This window comes from Macrobrachium nipponense, chromosome 24 (assembly GCF_015104395.2).
Source record: "Macrobrachium nipponense isolate FS-2020 chromosome 24, ASM1510439v2, whole genome shotgun sequence".
NCBI lineage: Eukaryota > Metazoa > Arthropoda > Malacostraca > Decapoda > Palaemonidae > Macrobrachium > Macrobrachium nipponense.
Genome location: NC_061091.1, coordinates 79078218 through 79086573, shown reverse-complemented (window position 1 = coordinate 79086573; position 8356 = coordinate 79078218). Strand labels below are relative to the sequence as shown.

The 8356-nt window shown below is 39.1% G+C and overlaps 1 long non-coding RNA gene across 1 annotated transcript; it reads left to right on the top strand.

Annotated features, from left to right (window-relative positions):
• Positions 1 to 1015: 1015 nt before the first annotated feature.
• On the top strand, positions 1016 to 2878 carry LOC135204568 (uncharacterized). The gene is made up of 2 exons (XR_010312268.1): positions 1016 to 1099; positions 2478 to 2878. It is a non-coding gene; the product is annotated as an uncharacterized LOC135204568 (long non-coding RNA).
• The last annotated feature ends 5478 nt before the right edge of the window (positions 2879 to 8356 follow it).

Below are 8356 nucleotides of genomic sequence, written 5' to 3'. Positions count from 1 at the left end.
GAGAGAAAGCTATTGTTAGAAAAATAGAGAAGACTATTTACCAAAGTGAATGCAGCTGATGCAGCAATATCTTTCAATAAAACTTGTTTGAAAGAGGGTCTCCTTCCAATAATAATAATAATAATAATAATAATAATAATAATAATAATAATAATAATAATAATAATCTCTCCACGGTCTTGCAATGCAAAAGTACCCTTCGAGCCCTGGTAGTTTATACTCAACGAGTTTGTAGCTCAGATAGTTCATTACATCTGAAAGCTTCACTGTGGCTATGCAATATAAGGTTAAAAGATTATCATTCGAAATGTTCTGTCTTCCAGCACTTTTGGGTGGGCTTGTAAACGAAGAGGAAGAAGGTCCATTAGAACAGCAGGCGACAACAGAGGAACTATCTCCATCCATTAGATGACAGGAAATGACGCCTGACGAATTTCATAAGAGTCTCTGATGGGGATGGCTGATGCTAATAGGATGAGGTCTGTTCGTGATGAATAATAACGAAATTAAGATGGCTAATGGCAGGTAATTGTAGGGTCATTTAGTTCGCTTGACTGCGAGGCATTTCGTGACAGAATGACCCTTTCTCAAGAGGATTTGGAAACTTGTTCTCTCAGATTCGTACGATCAATTTTGCATTGATCCCACAGCAGGTTCTCGGCAGATCTTCCAAAAGCATTCAACTTTGAGTGTTTACTTATTCATTTTTCCAAGGACAGACGATTTCCTTCCACGAAAACTGGATTTATTATTAACACAAAAACCATAACGTATCCACAATTCAACAGTAATAGATGGCAGGCTTCCAAGCTTTTTTTTCCTTTCTTTCTTTCTTATTTTTAGTAATACGACTCTTTTTAAATTACCAATACCGTTTCCAAAAAAGGACTTCCCCTTCCACTTTTCCTAGAATCTAGCTCCCGGCTCACCCCAATTTTTGAAGTAGGGGGGCGGGGGCTGGGGGGGCTTCATCCGGAGGATCACGCCGCCTGCATATAAGGAACCCTTTCTGTGACGAGTCAGTCAGACGGCCATCGTTCTGAGACTCGTCAAAACATTGGAAAAACAAAGTCTGCTTTCAGGAAACAACATGAAGTTGGTAGTATATGGCATTCAGTCTGTGTAAAAGTCTTTGTCAGTTTACATTCACTTAATAATAATATAACATACTTTAATTCAGCTCTGGGCTATACACAACATACACATATGCAAAGAAGACACATTGCAAACACACGATTAGAGCATCTCTACTCAACAGCTAGATGGTAGTAGGCAGACTGAAAATGAGGACACACTCACACAGGCCCAAACAACAACAAACGCCATCTCCTCCTCAGCACTGACTCACAAGCACTCGACAAACAGCAGACCCACTCAAACAAGAGCAAGCTACTCAAACGACAACAAAACGCACGCTCTCAAGAACATACATCAGTGATTGAAAACTAAGGCACAGCTCACCAGAAGGAGAAAGTAAACAGTGAATCGAAACACAGATAATTAGAATTGAAAAACAAAAAGGTTAACCGAAGTGAAACAGAAGCTTTTTTTATGACTATGGTAACAAACGTTACACAGTTAAAAAAAAAAAAAAAAAAAAAAATACATATGTATGAAGGATACGAAGATGTATGAGAAGAAATGGGTAACATTAACAATCATGAGGTCACAGTGAACCCATGACCCATTTCGAGAAATGGACGGCACTCAAAACCGACTACGACAGATAAAAAAGGACAACAATTTAATTCTGAAGACTTGCAATGGAAAATAGAGACGTGCTATTGCAGAAATGAGGAGTTAAACCAGTGCTATCTAATGGAGGATTTTAAGAGTTACATTCAAGATAACAATCAAGGCGTCTGTATTACTCTCGACCCTTTTCATCAAGATATACTGATTCGTTCTCAGCAGTTTTATTAAATACTTTAATCCCATGGTTCCAAATAAGAACTGCTACGAAGAGGACATTGTTACAATTGACTAAAAGCCTCTGATAAGTAGCCACTGGAAATCTTCGACCACAGAGATGAACAGTACAAGGAGTAACAAAGTTTTAAACAAGTGAACACTCAACATCTTCGTTGCAAAAACTGAAAACGTCTAACTAAGCAATTCCCACAACAATCCAGACTCGTTTTTCCCTTACGCATATCACCATCATTATTAAAATTGCACTTGTATGACAGAAGCAATTCAGAGAATTAAGTAAAGTCAGTTACTATCTTGAATTCTACATACATGGATCGAGATTTACTGAAAAACTCTGGCCACTGTCAGAGACAAGTCCTCTGTCTGAGGATGCGTATGTCTCTCTGTGTTACTGTCCTTTTGGGTAATTTTTGTAAAATTCAGCACTTGTCTTTGTTGTGGTAAGTTTTAACAAGAGAAGGTGTGAAAGCACCCTTTTAATCTCTTCTGTTTTAAGTCAAATCTATTGCTGAAGTTTCCTGAAGACTATTTTTGTGTACTTCCAGATTCCAATCGCTCTTTCCTTGATGGTCGCTCTGGCCGCCCTCATGGGATCCACCAGGGCACTGCCCGGTCCCTATGCCCTGGCTGACCCTATGCCCTGGGCTGACCCTGAGGCCTTGGCTGACCCTGAGCCATGGAGGTACCGCCCACATTGGCATCATCACCATCATTTCCCACATTGGCATCATCATCATCACTGGGGCAGGTAAACTCTCTCCGTGAGATGGGACGACAGATGGACATCGAATCGAATTCCCACAACAGACGCTGCTACACAATTAGGAATCTTCAACTGGAATCCCTCCAGCACCTCAAGACCTTCCAGATTTCTTGAACTCCTTTCAAAATCAGCTGATTTTCACCTGGAATTATCTTCTTGTACCGAATAAACAGTAATGAAAAAGCTGCTTTTCAATATAAGACGCATTGCATCATACACAATTCGACTGTATTTTTGGATAGGATGCCTACGTCCTTGACATTACTCATGGGAAGATACGCTATATATATATATATATATATATATATATATATATATATATTATATATATATATATGTGTGTGTGTGTGTGTGTGTGTGGTGTGTGTGTGTATGTGTGTGTTCTGTTACAACAGAATTCCATCTAATAAAAGAAGCCCATAAAAACAAAAACAACAGAATATAAGAGAAAATACTATATTTCAGAGACTGTGAATAGAGAGACACAGTAGTCTCTGGGAATATAGTATTTTCTCTCCATACTTTTGCGTTTATATGGGCTCCTTCTATATATATATATATATATATATATATATATATATATATATATATATATATTATATATATATATTTAGGTATAAGCTACGAAGGAAAGATAAACAACGGTGTTTCTGCAAGATCTTTCGACTCGACGTCCTTTACTAGCAGACAAACTGACTTACATGAGAAATTGAGGATACAGGAAAGGTCGTTTAAGTGACAGATAGGGATTATAAGATTAGTACCTAGAATCCAACACACGTGGAGAATGAGTAACCTTTCCAAACAAGCATAAACATGGGTACACTTTAAGAACAAAAAGACTAAGTCCAACTGCTCACAGACAGGGACAAGACAATTAAAGGATTATACAGGGCGACAGCTGACCACATTCAGATCTTTGGTAAACAAAAACTAGAATGGTAAAAAAAAAAAAAAAAAAAAAAAAAAAAAAAAAAAAAATAACATATAGATTCATGCACACAGGTAATATCATTTTCTCTACATTTTCAAATCATGCAGTATTGTAAAGAATTACTTTGGATGCTAGAATGGTTTAAAGAACAAAATGACATATAGATTTATGAAACGTTCAAAATGTAGTCATTTTTCCATTTTTTCAATGTTATGAACTTGGAGAGAATTTCGCAGGAGCAACGTCAGACATTGGAAGTCCACAAAGTAAACAATGCCATCTATTGGCAAAAGTGCATACTAAAACTTTTCAAGGGATAGAGGTAATACGGAAAATGTCAATAATAGTTAATCACATAAGTTAAATCAGGAAGGCAAAAATAAGTAGGATTAATTAGAGTATATGTTAAAGGAACAGTTTCTTCCCCTTCCTCGCGTTTTTCTGTTCTCTGCAAAAAATCTTAAGAGAGGAATAGGCATGCAGAGCAAAATATGAACTTGTCACCGTGTCCGTTCGTATCTATGGACGTCCATAACTTCAATGTTCGTAAGTAGGGTGGTATGACTGTATAAGAGCCTCTCTGTACCTTGAAGACGATAAAGGTATAGTCATCCGAAGGTACTGACAATGTGGATTATTTCTGTACATCCAAGTTGTATTCATTGCCGATGCTATAATTCTAGAAGTGTTAAAAGATAAACTGGCTTCGACGTTGCATTCAGCTTTCATGCTGTTGATGTTATCTGCTGCCTCAGGGGATTTCACCCAGGCCCACACATTGACTTCAGGGTTCAACTGGGGCTCCTGTGAAACCCTGTGGTGGATAAACGCCTCTCCAGTGGGTGGTGTTCAACAAGAGACTGATTTGGGATGTCCATTAGAAAATACTATATATGGTAGTATTTAATACTTTGACGACCATTTATGGCACATGAAAAACAGAATAGAACGGATAATTTATGCCTGTGATGAGGTCATTAAGCGCCAAAGCGGAAATTGACCGTAAAAGGGTTTTGAAATCTGTAAAAGGAGGAGAACTTCATGGCAGTTCCACTGACAAACAATTGCCAGGTCAGGGTGGAAAGTCAAATGGAAGGAAGAGAATACGAAAGGAGGAACAGTAAAAGGAATGAAAGGGGTTTTATCAGCTAAGGGACGAAGGGGCGCTGCAAAGAACCTTAAGTGCAATAAGTGAGGCGCACTGACGGCCCTACCCCCCTACAAAGGTTGGCACACTGAGACGGCTCTGATGTTGATAAAGCCTTAGACTCTTCATGTATCCCTACCTCTTTGGTCTCTGAGGACTTTGCTGTTCAGCTTCTTTAACTTTATCTTGTGACATTTATTCATGTGAGAGCAAACACTTCTGGAAAGGCCTGGAAGAGACTGGCATTGTGATTCATTTGAATTGTTAGTAACATAATAATAATAATAATAATAATAATAATAATAATAATAATAATAATAATAATAATAATAATAATAATATTCAGCAAGGAGACCTTCATGAATACAGGTTTTATTGAAAATAATGGCTATTTCAGCCGCGTTTATTTGGTATATAGAAGGTTCTCTATTCTTCTTAGTACTGGCTTTTCTTCTGTATTCAAATTGGCTATTAAAACGCCAAATGGGTGATTCATGTAAAAAAACATGGTATTTGTCAAATATATATCATAGAAAATCCAGTACAAATTGCATCTTTTGTCAATTAGGCTTAAGATCCAATTGGTATGAGATTTTGTATAATATATTTAATTTGACAAAGATAATACGTTTTTGACATGAATCCACCATTTGGCGTTTTAATAGCCAACTTGAGTACAGAAGAAAAGTCAGTAATAAGAAGAATAGAGAGAAACCTCTATTACAGAATAAACGCGGCTGAAGTAGCCATTATTTTCAACAACAATAATAATAATAATAATAATAATAATAATAATAATAATAATAATATTAATAATAATAATAATAGTAATAATAATAATAATAATTTATATTATTATTATTATTATTATTATTATTATTATTATTATTATATTTTTTTGCTCTATCTCAGTCCTCCAATCCGACTGAGTGGTATTTATTTATAGTGTGGGGTTCCGGGTTGCATCCTGCCTCCTTAGGAGTCCATCACTTTTATTACTATGTGCGCCGTTTCTAGGATCACACTCTTCTGCATGCGTCCTGGAGCTACTTCAGCCTCTAGTTTTTCTAGATTCCTTTTCAGGGATCTTGGGATCGTGCCTAGTGCTCCTATGATTAAGGGTATGATTTCCACTGGCATATCCCATATCCTTCTTATTTCTATTTTCAGATCTTGATACTTATCCATTTTTTCCCTCTCTTTCTCTTCAACTCTGGTGTCCCATGGTATTGCGACATCAATGAGTGATACTTTCTTCTTGACTTTGTCAATCAACGTCATGTCTGGTCTGTTTGCACGTATCACCCTATCCGTTCTGATACCATAGTCCCAGAGGATCTTTGCGTGATCGTTTTCTATCACTCCCTCAGGTTGGTGCTCGTACCACTTATTACTGCAAGGTAGCTGATGTTTCTTGCACAGGCTCCAGTGGAAGGCTTTTGCCACTGAATCATGCCTCTTTTTGTACTGGTTCTGTGCAAGTGCCGGGCATTCGCTTGCTATGTGGTTTATGGTTTAATTTTTCGTATTGCACTTCTTACACATGGGAGAGATGTTATTTCCGTCTAGCGTTCTTTGAACATATCTGGTTCTTAGGGCCTGATCTTGTGCCGCTGTTATCATTCCTTCAGTTTCCTTCTTTAGCTCTCCCCTTTGTAGCCATTGCCATGTGTCATCGCTGGCTAGTTCTTTAGTCTGTCTCATGTATTGTCCGTGCATTGGTTTGTTGTGCCAGTCCTCTGTTCTGTCTGTCATTCTCCTGTCTCTGTATATTTCTGGGTCTTCGTCTACTTTTATTAGTCCTTCTTCCCATGCACTCTTTAGCCACTCATCTTCACTGGTTTTCAGATATTGCCCCAGTGCTCTGTTGTTGACGCAGTCCTCTATACTTAGTAGTCCTCTTCCTCCTTCCTTTCGTGTTATGTATAGTCTGTCCGTATTTGCTCTTGGGTGTAGTGCTTTGTGTATTGTCATATGTTTCCTGGTTTTCTGTTCTATGCTGCGGAGTTCTGCCTTTGTCCATTCCACTATTCCTGCGCTGTATCTATTTACTGGCACTGCCCATGTGTTTATGGCTTTTATCATATTTCCGGCGTTGAGTTTTGACTTGAGTATCGCCTTGAGTCTCTGCATATATCCTTTCCTGATCGTGTCCTTCATCTCTTGGTGTTTTATATCCATTATTCCCAGGTATTTGTATCCAGTCTCATCTATGTGTTTGATGTTGCTCCCATCTGGTAGCTTTATCCCTTCAGTCCTTGTTACTTTGCCTTTTTGTATGTTGACTAAGGCGTATTTTTCTATTCCAAACTCCATCCTGATGTCCCCAGATACAATCCTTACAGTCTGGATTAGGGTATCTATTTCCTTGATGCTCTTACCATACAGCTTGATGTCGTCCATGAACATCAGATGGTAGATTCTGTTGCCTCTTTTCTTGAGTTGGTACCCGGCATCCATCTTCTGTAGTACTTTTGTCATGGGAATCATGGCTACTACGAAGAGTAGTGGGGAAAGTGAGTCGCCCTGGAAGATCCCTCTCCTGATATTAACCTCTGCTAGTCTTATTCCAGAGCTTGTAAGTATTGTATTCCAGTTGCGCATTGTATTTTTGAGGAAGCTGACGGTGTTTTCCTCTGCCCCATATATTTTCAGGCATTCTATTAGCCATGTGTGTGGTTTTTATTATTATTATTATTATTATTATTATTATTATTATTATTATTATTAGGAGCGCTTACAGTTTAGTTGCCCACGGGTTTCGTCTGCTAGGAAATCGGCGGAGCAATACAAACAAGATGGCGGACGGTTTGTTTTGGCGCAAGGTTTGAAAACATGCGTATTGTCAGAAAACCCTAAAACCTATAAAAACGGTAATGGGGGACCCTTTTGGGAAGCGGGGTTTTTGGGTGGGGGGAGAACACACGAGTTTTGGTTAGAAGTTAATGAAAACGGTAAGGGGGGACCTATTGGGAAACCGGGGTTTATGGGTGGGGGGAGACACAGACGACGACAATGAACACGAAAAATCACGAAACCCTAGCAGACGAAACGCGTGATAAACTAAAATGTAGGAGCTCCCGTACCAACTAAAATGTAGGAGATCCCGTTCCCCGTTGTGTTAGGCTAACCAAACGACGACAATGAACAAGAAAAACCACGAAACCCTAGCAGACGAAACCAGTGGCCAACTAAACTGTAGGAGCTCCCGGCCTAGGCTACTAAACTGTCCCCCTACTCAACATTCGTAGACCGAACATATGGGCTATTAGCCTAATAGAACGTTCATGCATGAAATGTGGTACCTGGCCAACTGAAGTGATTGTAACCAAACGAACCAACCTAACCAAACTTAGGCCGCGTGCCCTTACCTGGCCGGGGGCGAAGCCCCCCAGTATAGTATATTAACAGTGATTGCTACCTAACCAAGGGAACCAACCTAACCAAAGTTAGTCTCCACGTCCTTACCTGGCCAGGGGCCAGTATAGTATATTAACAGTGAATGCTACCTAACCCAAGGGAACCTACCTAACCGAACTAAGTCTGCATGTCCTTACCTGGCCGGGGGGCTTTGCCCCCC